The sequence below is a fragment of the Amblyomma maculatum genome, chromosome 2 (assembly GCF_055883805.1).
Source record: "Amblyomma maculatum isolate TAMU_Amacu chromosome 2, ASM5588380v1, whole genome shotgun sequence".
NCBI classification, from domain to species: Eukaryota; Metazoa; Arthropoda; class Arachnida; order Ixodida; family Ixodidae; genus Amblyomma; species Amblyomma maculatum.
This window is the reverse complement of record NC_139345.1, coordinates 199,975,001-199,994,298: the sequence shown is the minus strand read 5'-3', so window position 1 is coordinate 199,994,298 and position 19,298 is coordinate 199,975,001.

Here is a 19,298-nt window from a genome sequence, read left to right as displayed (position 1 = left end):
AAAACATCGACAGTATTGGTTGGTTCTGATGTCCAGCACCCCCTTCAACTTTAAGATGACTAAACCCTCTCTCTCATAACCAAAAAAGGTAAGGCAAAACTCCTCGGGTCACGTCCTTCCATTGGGCGCTTCATGAATGAGCGTCTCACCTGCCCCCGCGTGGTCGAGACAGCGCGTTCAACCGGGTGTACCCAAAAAAAGGAAAGAAAAGAACAGAGCGTTCTTGTCAAGACCCGCCTGTCGTTTCGAGAGCTTTCGCCTCAGCGTTCCATCGGGACCCGCGCTAATCTGGTGCCCGTCGGTCCCTTACAATAGGAAAATGAGAATGGTTGCTCGGTGAGTTCGTTAATCATGATGGAAATACAGCGCTTTGAAGACACTGCACGTGCTGTCCACTCTTTTTTCTCCTTGCCTTCAAAGCGCTACGCTCCCATTATGAATGAAGGAAGAGAACGAAGATGGCTGGGCAAAAAGTTCAAACATTCAGGACACGCGGAAAGAAACCATCAACCGGAAACCCTGTAGCTTGATTTATTTTCACTGACTAAGCTCGCGGTACTAGCGTCATTAATCTGAAAATTAAAGATTGTCTTTCACGCTTATAAGCGAGCCGTAAAATATCTGCTACTATATTTCATAATTTTTATTACGCCTTCTCACCTAGCACTCCAGCCATTACGCCGATTTTACCGGATATCGGGTTCCATGAGGCTTACCGGTGTCGTTTTTCCTCCACAGCGCTTCTCGGCTCCAGTTAGAGCGTAAGCTGTAATGCTCACTTGCGTCAAGGAGACATCATTTCGAGAATTATAAATGGGGGTTGGTATGGCAACAGCGCGAAATAATCGCATATCAACAGAGACTACCACGTGAAATAAAGTTTCGCGCGTTCTGTCAGGATACCAGACCCCTGCCGTAAGGTAGGGGCAAAGCTGAATCGTAAGTAATGTATGAGACTCTGTAGTGGAGCTAAGGAGTAGAGGGAATTTATTGTCTTCCACACACATAGGTACTTGTATATACGCACGCATGCACTGTACTACATACACGGGAGGACAACGAAAGGAGAGTGAGCCTACGGTAGCCCAGCGCGAGTACGTAATAAGTTCGACCATCTGGGGACCTTTAACGAGCACTTACATCATACAGCATACAGTCACCTTTGTGTTTTCCATCGAAACACGGTGTGGTAGTTATGTAATGTCAGTGCAGATCAAAGATCCCCAGCTGGTGAAAATTATTGCGGAATCATCAATTATGGCAGCTCTTTCTTCTTGCTTTCACTCCCTACCTCTTTTTACTTACGGGTCAGTATCAATCCCACTCAGAAGTGGGACAGATACTGGAATGGGAGAGGTACTAAGTATTACCTTTTCTCTAGACCAGTTTACAGTTTTTTTAATAAACATTGAAGCCACACCAGGTTCAGTCACAAGGCTATGTTTGTGATCCTTACAGCATGAAAAAATAAGTAAACTAAAACTAAAAACCAACAATAGGTTTTATGTCAACAGCGCTGTCGTCCGACATCGGGTTCAGCAACGTTAACCCCTCTGATTTTTTGTAATGACAGCCATCGACTAGAGTGATTTCGCGCTGAGATCATCCTTGACACCTTACACCTCGCGCTGACACCTCCACTGAACAATTTTTTTTAATCCTGTCGTGCCAACCCCTCATGTAAAAAACCCTTCTGCCTTATATGTTTTGAGGTATTAGAAGCAACTAAATAAAATCGCGCGTAGGGACGAAATAAGGCTTTAGAATTAGGCTGCGATTTCTAATTTTAGATGATAATAATAGAAGGCATAAGCTTTAAAGAATTAGTCGTTCGGCGAGCCGAGAGCAGTTTGAAGCTTAGTGGAACGCTGTTGAAGTCGAACAATTCTTGTCTAATTAGTAGCATACGAAATGATTGGGGTTCTTATCGATTATATTCATTTCGTCAAATTCACGTTATGGGTTGCGTGTTAGAAAATGTTAGAAAGTAAAGGCGCAAATCTGCCACACTTTCTGCCCTGCACACCACCACTCCGTAAGTGCAGGTAGGAAAGTGGGAGTGAAAACGCACACAAAAAGGTGCCGTAGCGAAGGTAAACAAAATGAAAATTAGAATGAGGGCAACCTTAGACTTCAACCAACCAAAGGATCAAGCCGGATTTCGGAAAGCATACAATACTATATATAGATTATGGTATACTATCAATCAGATGATAGGAAAATGCTCGGATTATAATCCACCCCTACACATAACATTCATTTATTGCAAACATCATTTGACTCAATCGAAACCTGTACAGTCATACAGGTATCGCGAAATCATGGCGTAGATGGTCCATACGTGAAAGCGCTGGAAGATATCTATAGTGACTGCACAGGGACCAAAGTTCTGCATAAATAAAGTAATAAAATCATCAAAAGGAAAAAAGTTAGGCAAGAAGGCACGATATGCCAAGTACTTTAAGACAGAGCGTTGTTGGGCGAGTCGTCAATCATGATTAGTAAAGGGGTACTGCGTAAAAAAAGACAAGGACCAGAAGTGAGCACCTTCACCAGAAGTGAGTTAAATAGCTTCAACCTGTCAAGTCACCCACTAAGCGCAGTCTAAAAACCTGCCTTCATTCTAACACAATCTAATTGGTGGGTCACTCGCGGAAACTTCACTTTTCTTTATACAGAACGCCTCGGCCATCTCAAGTGCCAGCTGGTTGCGGCTCCTCTTCAAATCTTTTGTATCTGCCAGCAATTGAGCGCTTGTGGTATTCACTTCTTGTCCTTATCTTTTTGTGTGCTGTACCCTTTTGCTTATCTGACCAGTACTATCAATAGCTTGCTTAGGGGAAGTATTCAGGGGCATATGATGGAACCAGACAGGGATAAAGGTCTATGGGGAATACCTCACTAACCTACGATTCGTTGATGACATTAACTTGATGAGAACACAGGGAACGATTTGCAAATTATGATTGATTACTTAGACGTGAAAAGCAGAAAGGTAGGCCTAAAATTATTATGCGGAAGACTTAATTGCTGTCTCTGTCAAGTACTGTGCAGTCGTAGGCACCTTACGCAGAATTTGTGGGAGCCATGGACATGCCCCGCCATGTGGACATACTGCCTTGCCGCTTAGTCGTCGTGCATGTACTTGCACTTTTTTTAACATCGCTAAATTGCTTCGTGTTTTGTTTTTTTCTATTTCCTTAATATTTTTTTTCTTATAGTTGTTAGCATCAATGGGTGTCTGTTGTTTTGGTGTGAGATGTTTTGGTTCATGTTAACGCTTTGTCGTTTCAGCCTGATAGGTTTAAAACTCGTGCTGCTCAGAATATCTTGCGTCCGCGTCGGTGCTATGAGAGAAAAATCAGTGCACTGGCAGGCGGCAGCTCACATAGCCGAGCAATGATTCTGCGACTGTTTTGCCACATAAGGAGACCACGACATATAAAGTTGGGATGATCTGCAGCTCTTTTGCTCATATGGGTTAATAACGCGTGATAAAAGGTTACCTTGCAGTTCTCTTGCACATGAAGTCAGGAACGCCACTTCTAGGCCGCGGTGGGCCTCATATGTCGTCCCGTACCCTAAGCTATCGTGTCATACCCTTAAAGTGATATTAAATTGTCGGAGATAAATTTTTACCCACTGTTCCTTTCACTTCATTTTATAAGTATATTTCCCCTTTTTCAATTTGTTTCTGCTTTTTCTATTTTGCTTTTCTGTCCACTACGTTTTTTCTAACAAATTTCTGCTTTCCCTGAAGTCGTTTATCTTCCCCCTCGTTTTGCCATCGCCTTGTTTTCTCGATGTTTCTTGCTTCCAAGGTCAAGGTCCCCCCCCAATCATGCCGGACTTACTAAGACTACCCAGACGCTCTCCAATATCCTCGAAAATGCCGCTTTCAGCACTCATTATAATGTGAGGCTCTATGACGCCAATTCTACGATACCTAGTTCAGTTGCGATAGTAAGAAAGCCGGACACATTGCATTGTCGAGGGTATATAGCTGCTGCGTTCCCGTTAATAATAACATAGACCCTATGCCCAACCTGTCGTTTTTAAACTGGGCCGCTCAAAGGCACTATCCCTGTGTACCGGAAGCGCAGAAAAAATAACGCGAGATTACTCAGCAGTAACATTTTGCCTTTCTCCGTTGGCATTGGCAGATTTAACCGGCCTCCTCTGCCAGACTGGAGTTCACCAGTTTCTCTTAGTCAACATGCCAGACTCCTGCGACTTCTTCATTGTGTCATTCGGCATTAAAGGTGCTCGACCACATCCCATCTACCCGCACATTGCGATTGTTGAGACCATTTCAGGTGAGAGCACCTCGATTTGCTTGCACTTCATCGCGAAAATTACTGCCAGTCGCCCCATGGGCCCAATGGCGCAACTCAGACTGACACTCTTGATGCATCCAATGTTCCACGGACGGGTTATAATGATTAGAATTATGTATATGTTTGTGACGAACCGATTAATATGCTAACTTTATGAAATTTCAGTGATTACTTGTTCCTTACCCGCTGTTTTACACTGAAACACCCTAATTTCATACCCTAACATAAACAGAACGACGTGATGACATTATGACGAAATATGCTTTAATGGCCAGCGGGCCTAGCGCGAGCACTCCGCCCGCTTCACTGCCCGCTTCGTCGTGTTAGTAACAATATACATAGGCTTATGTATCTATACCACGTGGCTATCCATTCATAATGACACGGCAGTGCCACGTGACTTTGTAAAATAAAGCACTTAGTAACACATGCACTCAAGCTTGGAGAAAATGTCAGAAGTAGCAGAAATAAACATAGAAATGCTTGAAGCAGGCATTGGCAAATAATTGCAACGAGATGGCAGCCATTTTAACGGAAAGGTGGGAGCAGAAACCGGCTGCCGCCTGGCGGACCGAGAGGTAGCTTTTGTGTTGTCCTCGAGGGATCTGGACACAGGTGTACGCGGCAGTGAAGCAGAAGAAAGCGTAATATAGGCGATGGTAGCGGCATCCACTATCAACGCTCACATAAAGATGAAACCCAGTTGCTCATTCATGATGCTTCCAATATAGCAAGGCAAGGAGACACCTTAATCAGCAGCCCGTTGGTACCTTAATCCCCGAGGAACATGAGTATCTAAATTACAGATGTTGCACCATTTAAAGTTGTAATGTGGTTGCGCGGTTTCCTTTTCGTGTTTTCTCATATTGTTTGCTCTATATGCAGTCTCACTGTAGCATTAAACTGTTTGGTTGCTAGTTAGCGCATGTGTGTGTCCTTGACGTGTCCCGTCTTGCCTCGCGGTTTTATTACCTTCTTCAACATGTGCCAACCAGCTCGTAATAGCTCTCTTCTGCAAGTCTTGTAACGCAGCACCATCAGAGCACAAATTCACATAATACTAATCACTGCAAAGGAGAACGACACCTGTTTGAGACGGCGTTCAGTTAAACGTTTCAGCTACCTTTCAAAGTGCTCCATAATTTTAAAATCTACCAGCTTCACTGAAAATTTTATCTATAAAACGTAAATTGCCCCTCGCAATACACTTAAAATGAGAAATAGATAATGCAATCATCAGAGTACCCAATTGAGAGCTGGTGCGAAGTGATGCCTATTTAGCGCATCTCAGCTGCGTGTTTTTAGCTTTTCCTATATTGGTACGAAATTCATATGCAATGTTTGTTTGTGGATTAATAAATAGTGATTAGGGTACGCAAAAAGGTTTACTTCTCAGGATTCGAGAAAGGAATCGCCTTTTGTCACTAGTCCTTCTTTCATTTTTGAAAGAGAAATAAAGGAGTGAACTTAAGCGAAATTAATCAGTATAAGTATCTGATGTGATTTTTGCATATATGTATTTTCGCAGATTGCAGCTTCACAGTCCGCAAAGAGCTGGCGAGAAACAGGCGTTGTTTATTAGTCATGCAACACAGCACTATGTTACCAGCAAGCTCTAATTCTTTATACGTTAAAGGGCGCCTTTCTGTAGTATTTTAATATGTTTTATTCTTTGGAGTGCCTTTAGGCATCTACTATGCGGCTGCGGAGCGAAGTTTTCAACCTGTTAAAGACGGTATGTGCGGTATTTGCAGTGAACGGGACTTTTTAAAATCAGAGCCAATCAAGAGATTCTGAGCGTCATAGGTTCGATTATTTTTCTGTCACCCTCTGGGCCGCATGCTCCACATACCGGCACGTGGCGGTCTTTTTGCTGGATCCTGCGCAAGGTCTTCAGCCTGGGAAGGTCAATAGAAGTGGGTAGATATAGACGGCAGGCCTTTCAACTTTACTGTTCAAAAAAGTCAATAAAACTGATCAAAATGTCTTGTGGTAAATGAAAGAGCACTATGGTTTATAGAATTTGCATATTAGTAAAATATTTCAACAAATGAATAATTAGTAATTAAAATTTTAGAAAAAATTGATTCAGCTCATTACCAAAAACTATGTGATGCTTTAAGAATAGAGTTTTGCACAGCAGAGGAAAAAAAAACAATACGCAGCTGCAAGGTACATTTCTATCGCCCTTTATACCATGCTTCAGTTATTAGCCCGGGAAATGTGCAGAAGCATATTTTTTTCTGAAATCATATTTTTCGTCATCTCCAGCGACGCTGGCGCAGGAATATCGGTCTGATAGTCTCTTGTTCACTTCGTACAGATTAGGGTGAAGCGCTAACCATCAAAAACGCGACCATCATTCACAAAGTACCACGAATTTTCGCCATCAGCAAGGAACCGATGAATACATTCTGAAGCGACGACCTAGACGCGGTCCTCAATATTTTCGCCATGTTGCCCAGCGTGGCACTGGCTCGACTTCGCAGCGCTCCCTCTCGTTCATTAGAGTCGTGAATACTATGGTGCAGCGACGGTGTCACTCCCTGTATGTGTGTTTATATTGTTACTGAGTGGTATTCGCTGGCCGTGCTGACGAAAAAGAAGTGCGACAGACTCCGAGAAGAAGAAGACGCAGACGAGTGCTGTGCTGTGCAAGTGCTGTGCTGTGGTAGCTGTGATCATCCTCAGTGGTGTGGAAAAGTGCCTTACAGTGAATATTTCCCGTAACATCACTTGGTGGAGGTCAATCTTTCGATCCCCGTCACAAGCTGGATCTCCGCAGCGGCCGACGCATTATTACCACCACTATGACAACTGACGCCGCTACATCTACTGCCGCCGCACCTGCTGTCGTCATGGCCCATCCCCGTGACCCCGGAACCTTCTGTGGGACCGACGACGTCGATGTCGACGACTGGCTGGCTCTATACGAACGAGTCAGCAAGCACAACAGGTGGGATCCTACACTTATGCTTGCTAATATCATCTTTTACTTGACTGGGACAGCGCGGGTGTGGTTTGAGACCCATGAAGAGGACCTCACATCTTGGGAAATCTGTAAGCAGAAGCTACACGACCTCTTCGGAAAGCCCATTGGCCGTCACCTTGCCGCGAAAAAGGCGCTGGCTTCTCGCGCGCAAACGTCTACAGAGTCTTACATCACTTATATACAGGACGTCCTATCCCTGTGCCGCAAAGTCGACCACGCCATGCCTGAGGAGGATAAAGTTGGCCACATAGTAAAAGGCATTGCCGACGATGCTTTCAACCTCCTTTTATGCAGGGATTGTTCCACCGTGGACTCTGTACTACAAGTGTGCCGACGTTTCGAACAAGCGAAACAGAGACGCATATCGCATCGTTTCGACCGTCTACCGAACACGGCTGCCAGCTCTTCCTGTGTCGATCTTCCGCCTCCTCGACCGCCAACTAATGACACTACTCTGACCCGCATCGTCCGCCAAGAGCTGGAGGCAATGACTCCTGCAGCTTCACTCTCGCCTACCCACGACAATACCTTGGCTACCATATCACTCATTCAGGCTGTTGTTCGCCAAGAGGTTGCCAATATGGGTCTTCCTTCTACCTGCCGCACCGACACCGTGGATTCAGGACCTGCCCCTCCAGTAATTGCAGCCGCCTCACCTACCGCCGGTTTCTCGCCCCGATATCGGTACCGCAATCCGAATGAGTGGCGTACCCATGACAATCGTCCCATCTGCTTTACTTGTTCCCGAGTTGGCCACATTTCCCGTCACTGCCGTAGCCGTTGGTACACGCCATCTCGTCAATTCACCTACGTCGACCGCCGCGGAGACTATGCCCCTCGCTATACCTCACCTCGCCCAGACCAGACCACTGTTGACCCCGGTGTCCCTGCTCGTGATGCCAACCGTTCACCATCCCCGCAGACCCGACGCTCGCGTTCTCCTCTTCCTCGCCGCCGTTTGTCCCCGTCTTATTCCAGCCACATACCGGAAAACTAGCCAATGCAGCTCCCGGAGGTGACGCTGCATTTGTGACCCGGACTGAAAAACCTCTGCTGACCCCTGCCCTACAAAATAATCGCATCGACGTCCTTGTGGATGGTGTTCCCGTTTCTGCTCTCATTGATACCGGCGCCCAACTGTCCGTTCTCAGTTCCTCATTTCGCCGTCGCCTCAAAAAAGTCCTTACTCCAGCCGTCTCGCCCACAGTTCGCGTCGCCAATGGAAGCCCTGCTGCCGTAGTTGGCATGTGCACAGCGCGAGTTACCATTGGTGGTCGTCATGCTCCAGTGTTGTTCACCGTCCTTCAAGAATGCCCCCACGACGTTATCCTTGGCATTGACTTTTTAACAGCCCACTCTGCCCTCATTGACTGCTCTACCGGCCTACTTCGCTTGGACCTTCCGCTCTGCTCTGAAGACCCCTCCTGCTCACCCCGCCTTCGATCAGCACAGTTCTGCCGCCTTCCTCCTGAAGCTGCCGTCTACATCCCTATGTCACCATTCCCACCCGTCCCAGACGGCGACTATCTCGCGTGTCCCATTACTGATGTTATCTTGCAGCGGCACGTCACCCTTCCTCATCTGATTGTGCATATCTCCCAGAACCGTACCACCCTCCCGGTCCTTAACTTCAGCTTATCAACTCAGGTTCTGCCCGAGGGAATTTCACTAGCAGACCTGTCGCCGATGACCGATTGTGCCATTTCAGCTCTGACTACCGATAATCCAAATGCCGTCCCTGCAACACCTCCCTCGTCCTCTACATCGCGAACTGATCCTGTTAAAAGCATGATTGCAGCTGATCTCCAGCCTCAATTCGCCGCAGAGTTAAAACAGCTTTTGCTTGCCTACAGTGACCTTTTTGACTTCGGTACCCGCCCATTGGGTCAAACCACAGTTGTCAGTCACCGCATTGACACCGGTGACGCCAGTCCTATTCACAGGCGGCCCTATCGTGTTTCGCTTGCCGAGCGACGTGTCATCCAAACAGAGGTCGACAAAATGTTGGCGAACGACATAATTGAGCCTTCCAGCAGCCCCTGGGCATCCCCTGTTGTATTGGTCAAAAAGAAAGATAACAGTTGGAGATTCTGCGTCGACTATCGTCATTTAAATAAGATAACCAGAAAAGATGTGTATCCTCTTCCGCGTATAGACGACGCGCTTGATACTTTGCACGGCGCCAGCTACTTTTCGTCCATCGACCTTCGTTCCGGCTACTGGCAGATCTCTGTCGACGAGAGAGACCGTGAAAAAACAGCGTTTATCACCCCTGACGGCCTTTATCAATTCAAAGTCATGCCTTTTGGCCTTTGCAATGCCCCAGCAACCTTCGAACGTATGATGGACTCTTTGCTCCGAGGCTTCAAGTGGACCACTTGTTTGTGTTATCTTGACGATGTAATAGTTTTCTCGTCTACATTTGAAAGCCATCTTCGTCGCCTTTCTACAATCCTAGCGCTTTTTCGCCGCGCGGGACTGCAACTAAACTCCAAAAAGTGCAGCTTTGGTCACCGACAAATCAAAGTCCTTGGTCACTTGGTTCATGCTGCCGGCGTTCAGCCTGACCCTGACAAGATTCGTGCCGTCAGAGAATTTCCCACTCCACGTTCATCCAGCGATGTTCGAAGCTTTATTGGCCTATGTTCTTATTTCCGACGATTCGTCCCGAATTTTGCAGCGCTAGCTCGTCCTCTCACCAATCTCCTAAAGAAAGACGTTTCATTCTCCTGGGGGCCTGAACAAGTTACAGCTTTCTCGGAACTTATTGCTGCTCTCACAACTCCACCCATCTTGGCCCATTTCAACCCATCTGCCAATACTGAACTCCGCACCGACGCAAGTGGCCACGGCATTGGAGCTATACTTGCCCAGCGACAACACGGCCACACAAGGGTGATTGCGTATGCCAGCCGCCTCTTATCTACGTCCGAACAAAATTACTCTATCACAGAGCGAGAGTGCCTGGCACTTGTTTGGGCTATTACAAAATTCCGCCCTTATTTGTTTGGCCGGCATTTTACTGTTATAACAGACCATCATGCCTTGTGTTGGCTTTCCTCCCTCAAAGATCCTACAGGCCGTTTGGGGCGCTGGGCGCTTCGATTACAAGAGTATACATTTTCCGTCGTGTACAAGTCCGGCCGGCTTCACCAAGATGCAGACTGCTTGTCCCGTCATCCCGTCGACTCCCCTAGCCCTACCGACTCTGACGATGACGCATGTGTCTTGTCTGTGTCGGCCTTTTCTAACATTGCCGACGAACAACACTTAGATCCTTTACTCCATTCCATTATCCTCCGTCTGACCTGCGACCGACCTGATCCATCTCTTGCCTTATATGTACTCCACGAGAACACCCTATACCGACGCAATATGCGACCAGACGGCGCAGACCTTTTGCTCGTCGTTCCTCAACATCTGCGTTCCACCATCCTTGACCAGTTTCATGATGCTCCAACAGCTGGCCACCTGGGTGTCTCTCGCACATACGACAGCCTGCGCCGACGCTTCTACTGGCCGGGGCTCTATCGCTCCGTCCAGCAATACATTGCTGCATGTGAATTGTGTCAGCGTCGAAAGAAACCCACAATTTTGCCTTCAGGCCATTTGCAGCCGATCCCCATACCCACTGACCCGTTTTCCCGCGTAGGTGTTGACCTTCTTGGGCCATTTCCAGTTTCCGCCTCAGGGAACAAATGGATCGCCGTCGCCACCGATTATGCTACGCGGTATGCTATTACCAGAGCCATCCCGACCAGCTGCGCCACAGACGTCGCTGACTTCCTCCTAGAAAACGTGATTCTACATCATGGTGCCCCTCGTGAGCTACTAACTGACCGTGGTCGCTGCTTTCTGTCGCGAGTAGTTGACGAAATTCTCCGTTCGTGCTCCGTCCGTCACAAATTCACCACAGCCTATCACCCCCAGACCAACGGCCTCACCGAACGCCTAAACCGTACCCTCACAGACATGCTGTCCATGTATGTGTCTGACGACCACCGGGATTGGGACGTTCATTTACCCTTCGTGACATTCGCCTACAATTCATCAGTCCATTCTACCGCTGGATACTCCCCATTTTATCTGTTATTTGGCCGACACCCGTTACTGCCCTTCGACACATCACTACCCGCGGCAGACGCCACCAGTACTTACGCCAGTGATGCCGTAGCCCGCGCTCATGATGCCCGCCAGATAGCTCATGCCAGGCTCTCTGCATCCCAAGACTCTCAAAAGTTCCGGTACGACAGTCGCCACCGTGATGTCCACTACAGTCCTGGGTCACTCGTCTTGCTGTGGCTCCCGTGCCGTCGCGTGGGCTTGTGTGAAAAACTTTTGCCCCGTTACACAGGCCCTTACCGAGTTTTGCGCCCCGTGACAGACGTCACATACGAAGTTGAATCTGTGCCTCCAAAATCCTCGTCCAGAGCGCCATCCTCTGAAATAGTGCATGTGTCCCGCTTAAAGCCTTATTATGCACGTTCTGTTTCACAAACGTAGAACGCACCGGGACTGTGCTTTTCCCGAGGGGGGGTAGTGTTACTGAGTGGTATTCGCTGGCCGTGCTGACGAAAAAGAAGTGCGACAGACTCCGAGAAGAAGAAGACGCAGACGAGTGCTGTGCTGTGCAAGTGCTGTGCTGTGGTAGCTGTGATCATCCTCAGTGGTGTGGAAAAGTGCCTTACAGTGAATATTTCCCGTAACAATATGCTCAGAGCTTACCACACGCCCCTCCCGTTCCAGTGGCGCAGGAAAGGGAAGTGGCGGAGAAGATTCGGGGATCCACCAAGGCTTTGCTTATTCTTGTAAATCGAGGAGTGCTCCACTGGGAATCCAGTCGGTTTGGCCCTCCAGTCGTGCTGCGGGGCCTGGTGCAGCTTGTGGTGAACATGGGTGCCCATGGCCTGGTGTTCAATGATGGTATTCTGGAAGACATCGACCTGCCGCAACTATTGGATGACGCACAGGTACCCTGAGCCGTTTTTTTTATAATCAGTTGAACCAGAGTCTCTGCATTATACAAAATGTGGGGCATCAAAATTCCTAAATAAATGCCTCCACCCAGACAATGTTTGCAATTCACCCGTCGCGTAGAAGTTATCGTCCGTGAGATTACTGCTGACCGAACGTCGCGTATTCTCAAAACGTCTAATATAGAATCTTCTGAAGAAAAAGTTGGGGAAAAGCGGCTACTCATACGCGTACGCAGAATAACTGCGTGAGGTGAATCGGACTTGCCAGTGTCTTCGCTCGTTTTTAAGCAGAGTGAACGTGACCCGCACGCTTGCACTTAACGTGTTTAAATCGGAATTGGCGTATGCTCTAGTTTATGCATATTTCATTGCCTCTAAGTAGTGTTTAACCATGCTGGAACATTTAAAAGAAATTGTGCTATCCCATAATTTGAGCGCATCATTCGAAATACCATTTCATTTTGGGTATATGAGTTCGACGTTACCTACATGGAGTGCATATTCACTAGCTTGGCTATTGGCTTCTGCGAACAATAATGTTATGCACTGCCTTTCAAAAGGGCTTTTCATCTAGTTTCAAAGATAAATGAGATTATTCTGTAGCTCTCAATGGCTGATTTGAGCCTCACGCCTTTGTCTCAGATTTTTTATCATTCACACGATCACACTGATTTCAATAACAGCATGCCAAGACTTAATTCGATTACGCACGCTTTTGTCTGCAATTACTCCAGCCTATATTTGGAACGACCCACTACTGATTTTATTTCCTCAATGCGAACAAGGACCACCTGCTATTAGCTGGACCATACGTTTACAATCTTTGATTATTGGCTAGCGTCTCTGCTATGTTTGAAATATACCTGCCCCCTCCCTCTTCCGGCATCTGGTCGCGCTCCATATTTCAGGGCTCCGCAGTCATTACGCAGCTAACACGAGGTTTAATGAAATGTCATGACCGTACGGAGCAAACCAATCCATCGGGGACGAGACTCGTGTGATCCGATTGATACTGGGTGTTTATCAGTGTTTTAACTGTCGTAGGTCGTCTAAGCAACTGACACTTTCATAAGTGCTGACATAATGCACAAAAATATGTCAGGTGGTCGGTTATTCTTCTTTCTGCTTGGGCTTAGGATGGAGAGTATCCCAATTTATACTGTTTTTAACTCTCGATACAGGATATCTAAAGGGACAAGTCAAACACTGTGGACAAGGAAACTAGTAGTGCTACCTATCCATTAGCGGATTTGGGTTGAAGGGGGTCTTGAATGACGAAGACTTCCTTTATGAATGTATCCTGAAGACTCCTCCAACAGTGGATGGGATAATCGTTGTATATACACAACGACGATTACGTGTGTATGGACGAATACATGGGAGATAAATTGAATGCCACTGTTTTGAAAGCGCGATGGCGATTCTGTAGGCACCGCAGCCAAATGCTTGTTCTGGGCTGCCACACGAGGTGCGCACGAGTATATGTAGCGCTTTCGCTTCCGACGTTTCTTAGAAATTTTCGTGACTGGCTTATCGTAAAACCACCGAAAGTGAATTCCAGTCTCATAGACACATTTGGCGATAGCAGGGGGAAGTACCTAGTTCAAAAGTGGAGAGAAGTATTCGGGGTTGTGCACGGTAATGCACAAATACTCTGGCTGTAGCGTTTCTGGTTTACTCTGAACGCCCATCAATATGCATTGCAGTCCGCAATATATATTTACCTTCGCGAGGTGTCTGCAAACAATTGTCCCAGCCCGAACTTCAGAAAGAGACGGCAAGCCGAAAGTGCGAGCAAACACGTCGCATTTGTATTGATTTCCCGATGTCTCATTTTTTTTCAGCCGTGTAGAACTAGTTATTATTATCGGATCAGCCGAAACTGAAGCTACCGAGGCAGTGGCATTTTTTTCTTCAACCACCTTCGTCGCGTCGGGTTCCCATTCACTTATGATAGAGACACCAGTCGGTCACGCAAAATATCATTAGTTGTGATGTGCAGACTCGAACAGATAAGAAGACAAATATATATTGCGCACTGCAAGTGTTTCACTAGTGATATGAAGCTGTGTACGAACATTTGTCAAATGTGATTGGTTCGTTTGAGTTACGCAATAAGGCAGACTGCCGCCATATAATTCTGTGTTTGCGAACATAAAGCACTCTTCTTTTCGCCACAGAACCGGCTCCGTCACTCTGTCCGCCGCTACAACAGCTTGTACATAACAATTAATTGGGTGCGGAAATCAGATTGGAAAAGTCAGGGTAGCATTATTATTACACAAAATTAGTATGAATTAGCCGAATAATTCGTTCCACTTGTGAACACTGCATTTGTCTTTGCCAGCGCGAGATGTGCAGAACGCGTGCCGTGAGGCTGTAATCGACTATACAGTTTGACGAACAGCCAGCCGCAAAGATTTCAAAGCAACCAAAAGCGCAAGCACGGCGGATACCCTTTACCAAATAGTTTGGCAGTTGCAAAGCCGTAGTTTCGCTCGCGCGGCTACTGATAGCGCCAGAGCGCTCTCGGTATGGAGGTTACGTGTTCCTGATTTGTGCTAGTCAAAGTTTGTAAGATTGTTTTTTATATTTTAATTATTTCTGTGGTAAAGGTGCGGGCTGGTCAGCCATGCACACCGTTCAATTGCAACGTAACAGACCAGGTTTGGTCACCTGATCTTGTTGGCTTTACTCGAGGCACACAGTTATGTCTCGATTATGAATCTATGTGGACAACTAAGAAATTAAACCATCCTTCAAGGTATTTATCATTTTTGTGCAAGTCAGTCAAGACCTTTACTAATACTAAAATATTATGCGGGGTGTAGGCAGGCATTCACGCATGCGTGCATAATCATTTTTATGTTTGACAGATTGCCTGAGTCGCTTTGGTACGTTAAACCCCGCACACCGAACCAAACCAAGTTTCATACATTGCTAAGAACCTAAACATTGCGCCTTCCCCTAGCAGCTAAAATACGCAGTACTGGAAAGGAATCGTTCAGATTGCGATTTGCTTATAGTTTGCGCAGCGTTAAAATTATTTGTTTCACCACAGCTATTACATAATGCACGGAAAGAAAACAAACATTACAAAAAAAATGCGCTCAAATGGCTGCTCGTATGCCTCCTAGGTTAGGACCGAACCAGATTTTTAAAATGTGATGAGTAAATTATGAGCCCTAATCAAGCATTGGGTGCCTCAAATATGCCATAATATTTTGCACCAGCCGCGAAAGCGCCTTGCAACCTGGTGCGAGTGCACGCAGGGGTGAAAACTTTCATAGACCTTTGGGCAGATTACTCTGCAAGTTAGAGAGGACTTTTCGATTCAGCTAAGCCGGCTATATTCACAACCTCATGCCATTTACGTGGGCCGCTTTAGTGTGTCTAGGAGAGTACAAGGTTCAAAGAGGAGGTAGGGAGGCTCTTTAGGACTGGTATTTTGTTTGGGGATATCATAACGATGTATATATATGTATATATGTATATGTATATATATATATATATATATATATATATATATATATATATATATGTTTTATAAAAGTCTTCCAGGATCCAGAAATATGTATAAGAGGAGGCAGTGGCGCACAGACGAAAACAATTGTTTATTTCCGACGGTTTGGCCGGGGCCCTGCCTTCGTCAAGGAATGCGAAAAGCATCCTATGCTTTCAGCTTAGATACATGCACTATCCAAGGACATGTGACAAGTAGTTACACTGTAATGACAATAGAATAAAATGCGCGTACAACCACAAATAATGCATTGTCAAAAAGGTTACATCATTTCGTAATGGCGCGTGTGGCGCTCATGAAGTGCATTTGTGGCATAACATGCAGATACAAACCAATTGCACACAAAATAACCACTCACATGCGCAGAAGGCAATGATTAACGAGTATTGCGTCTTTTAAGATATAACCAAGAATCATGCACAAGTTATGTAATCATCTTTTACCCAAAAATATGCAAAATTCAATACACGTTGAGTAGAATCTGGTGAAACATGCAGAAAAAGATGTTTTTATAAGCTGACATGTAAAAAGTTCAAATCAAGTTTACTGGAGCACTCTTTTGTATTAAAAGCAAAATTATGTAGAAACATAAACACAGTCATGCACCTACACTTTATTACTAATCACGCTTCTTGGGAAAAAAAAATATATTTTTCCTGGGTTTTCATAGCGACATGTTTGGAAAGTGGAAGGTTAGTCAAGCTTTTAGCATGTGATCTGGGTTTATTGAACCATAACCTGAACGGCAGTTCAGTCTGTCCCATGTACTGGAGTTTGCACACACAGGAAGGAGCAGATAGATGACATTGCTACTGTCGCGAGTGAAATTACATTTTATTTTACAGTAAAAGTCTGATGCTTTGCTTTTCACAACTGTAGTGGTGGTCATATGATCGCACACCCAACAACGTGGCTTTTTGGCAAGGGCGGCAGCCAGTTGAAAGAGTGCTAGTCATTTTAGATGAAGTTAGCAAGTCATGCAAATTTCGCGACTTTCGGTATGCGACACGAGGTGGTTGTGGGAAGATATGGGTCAGGCGACTGAAACATGGAGGCTGACCAAGCGGGCTCTACTTACGTTGAGGACAACGCAGAGTGCTATGCAACGAAAAATGGTAGAGGTAACATTAAAAGATAGGAAGCGCGCCTTGTGGGTAAGAGAAATAACTCAAGTTACTGACATTCTGGTGGAAATCAAGAAGACGAAATGGGCATGGGCAGAACATGTAGTGCGAAGAGGGAATAACCGGTGGTCGCTAAGGGTAACAAACTGGATTCCAGTGGAAGGAAAGCATAGCAGGTGGCGGCAGAAAGCTAGGTGGACGGATGAGGTTAAGTTCGCAGGGGTGAAGTGGATGCAGCTGGCACAGAACCGGATTAGGTGTAGAAATATGAGAGAGGCCTTCGCCCTGCAGTGGATATATAGTCAGGCTGATGATGAGGATGGTGAAGAACATCCAACCTTTTATGACGCATGTCGCTATTTTTATTGTGTGGTAGTAAAATATGCAGGTAAACATTCAGCAATGGCCCATCACTCGACACACATCGAGAATGACGCTCAGCACTCAAACATTCAGGTGCGTCTTTCCCTATGGTCGTTATCCCATCCGTAAACAACGCGGTGTGGCCCAGATGAGTTCTTTTACTTGCAGAATAATGACAGGGGCAAGTCTACACATTCAGAGATTACGAAGCCCGATTGTTTTGCGTAGCACAAATGCATTTCCCGTCGTTTCGGTAGTGCAAATTTAGATGACGCTTGAAGTGTGCATTTGGGTAGTGGAGCCTATACGTTTGGGAGCACGCGCGATTCGGTTTTGGTTCGATTGCAGCGTATTCTGGTATACAGTTTAAAGCTTTGAAAATAACTGGTGACGGTGTGGAATTCTTCATCGCTCTGGCCTCAATGGTAGTTTATTTTGGGCAGGCGTGTACTCTTTAGAACGGACACTCATATGCAGTATATCATGAAAGAGACTAATTGCATCTTAGGTATCGGACAATACCCTTCATGGTTACTGAGTAAGCGCTAGTCCTGAGTTTCACTGAAGCCAATCTTCCTCACTATAGATGCGGGCTATGTGATAAATTGTTCAGGAATGAATTGTTTACGCATCTCCAGTTCAGATTTATTTTTGCCTGGAAATTACAGATTAATGAGCTCTATGCTCCATGCTGTTCTAAATCATGCTTTGGTGGCGGCCACCATGTCGTATTTCATAATTTGGAATTTAAATTCTGGCGTTCATACTTTCTTGCGGACAAGAAAAAGAGCGACTTTCGTGCATTTCAAATATGTACACAGGTAAGCTACAGACTAGTTCGAAGCAGCAATAACGTGGATTCTTGTTATAACAATAACAAGAATCCACGTTATAATAACTGTTATAATAATTGTTATAATATAATAATAATTGTTATAACAATTGTTATAATAATTGTTATAACAATAACAATAACAATAACAAGAAGCAGCAATAACGTGGACTTCTTGTTATCTCGCAATGTGGAGACCGACAACACGGTCGCAGTTAAACAAGTTCAAGCATGGCATTAAGACGAGAGACGTTTAAAGAAGCACGCAAAGAGATACAGTTGTTTACAATTGGATCTCACGCTTGGTACACAAGGACGGAAGTGAAATCAGAAGTCCGAGTAAAATAAGCAGCAATGTTTCCTAAAATGTTTTCCTGAGCATAACTGGATTATAGTTTATTGTTTCAGTCTCAGATGTTTCAGAGCTTCAAACATATGAACATATTCTTTCTTAGCACTGCTGCTCCTTGTAATCGTGCATATATAAAAAAACTGCCAATACTGTCGCAGACGAAGAAAACATAACAAAAATACGTAAGGGTGCAATAAGAAGAAGAAAACGAAAAATTCAGGAAAAAAATGCGAAGGAAACATTCTCAAGGCAAATAGAAAATTGCTTCTATCTTCGTCATATTGTCCGAACGAAGCAGTGTCCCTTCCTGCTGAGCGCCACAGATGGAACACTCCCGCATTCCCTTTCTTGACCCAAAATAATCTTAAATGCTTCAATAATCTCCCTTTTTAAAGCGTCTAGTGCCAGAGCCAGCACCTTGGTTTTCGTGAACATTCTTATCACAAATAACAGCCAGTTGATAGTGCGCGTATCATCGGGGTGAACGTCTTGCTGTAATCTTTTGTGTGGATGTTGTGTTTGCAAGTAACTACGCAGCACCAGAGTTCCTCAGAGTCATTATTGCCGCGTAATATGTTTTGCCTCAAACGTCAGCAAGCGTGTTTCCACATGGCAAGAAGAGTCTCGAATGTATTACCATACTTAAGAATTTCCTATTTGTGTTTCTTCTATAGGTAATCTCCGATGAAATCGAACCGTACCATGCCCTCCTCAGTTACTATGCGTACACTGGAGACAAACAATCATTCAGGGATGCCTTGATCCGTATTGCCAGGTAAGCGTTGCATTTTTAGCGGCT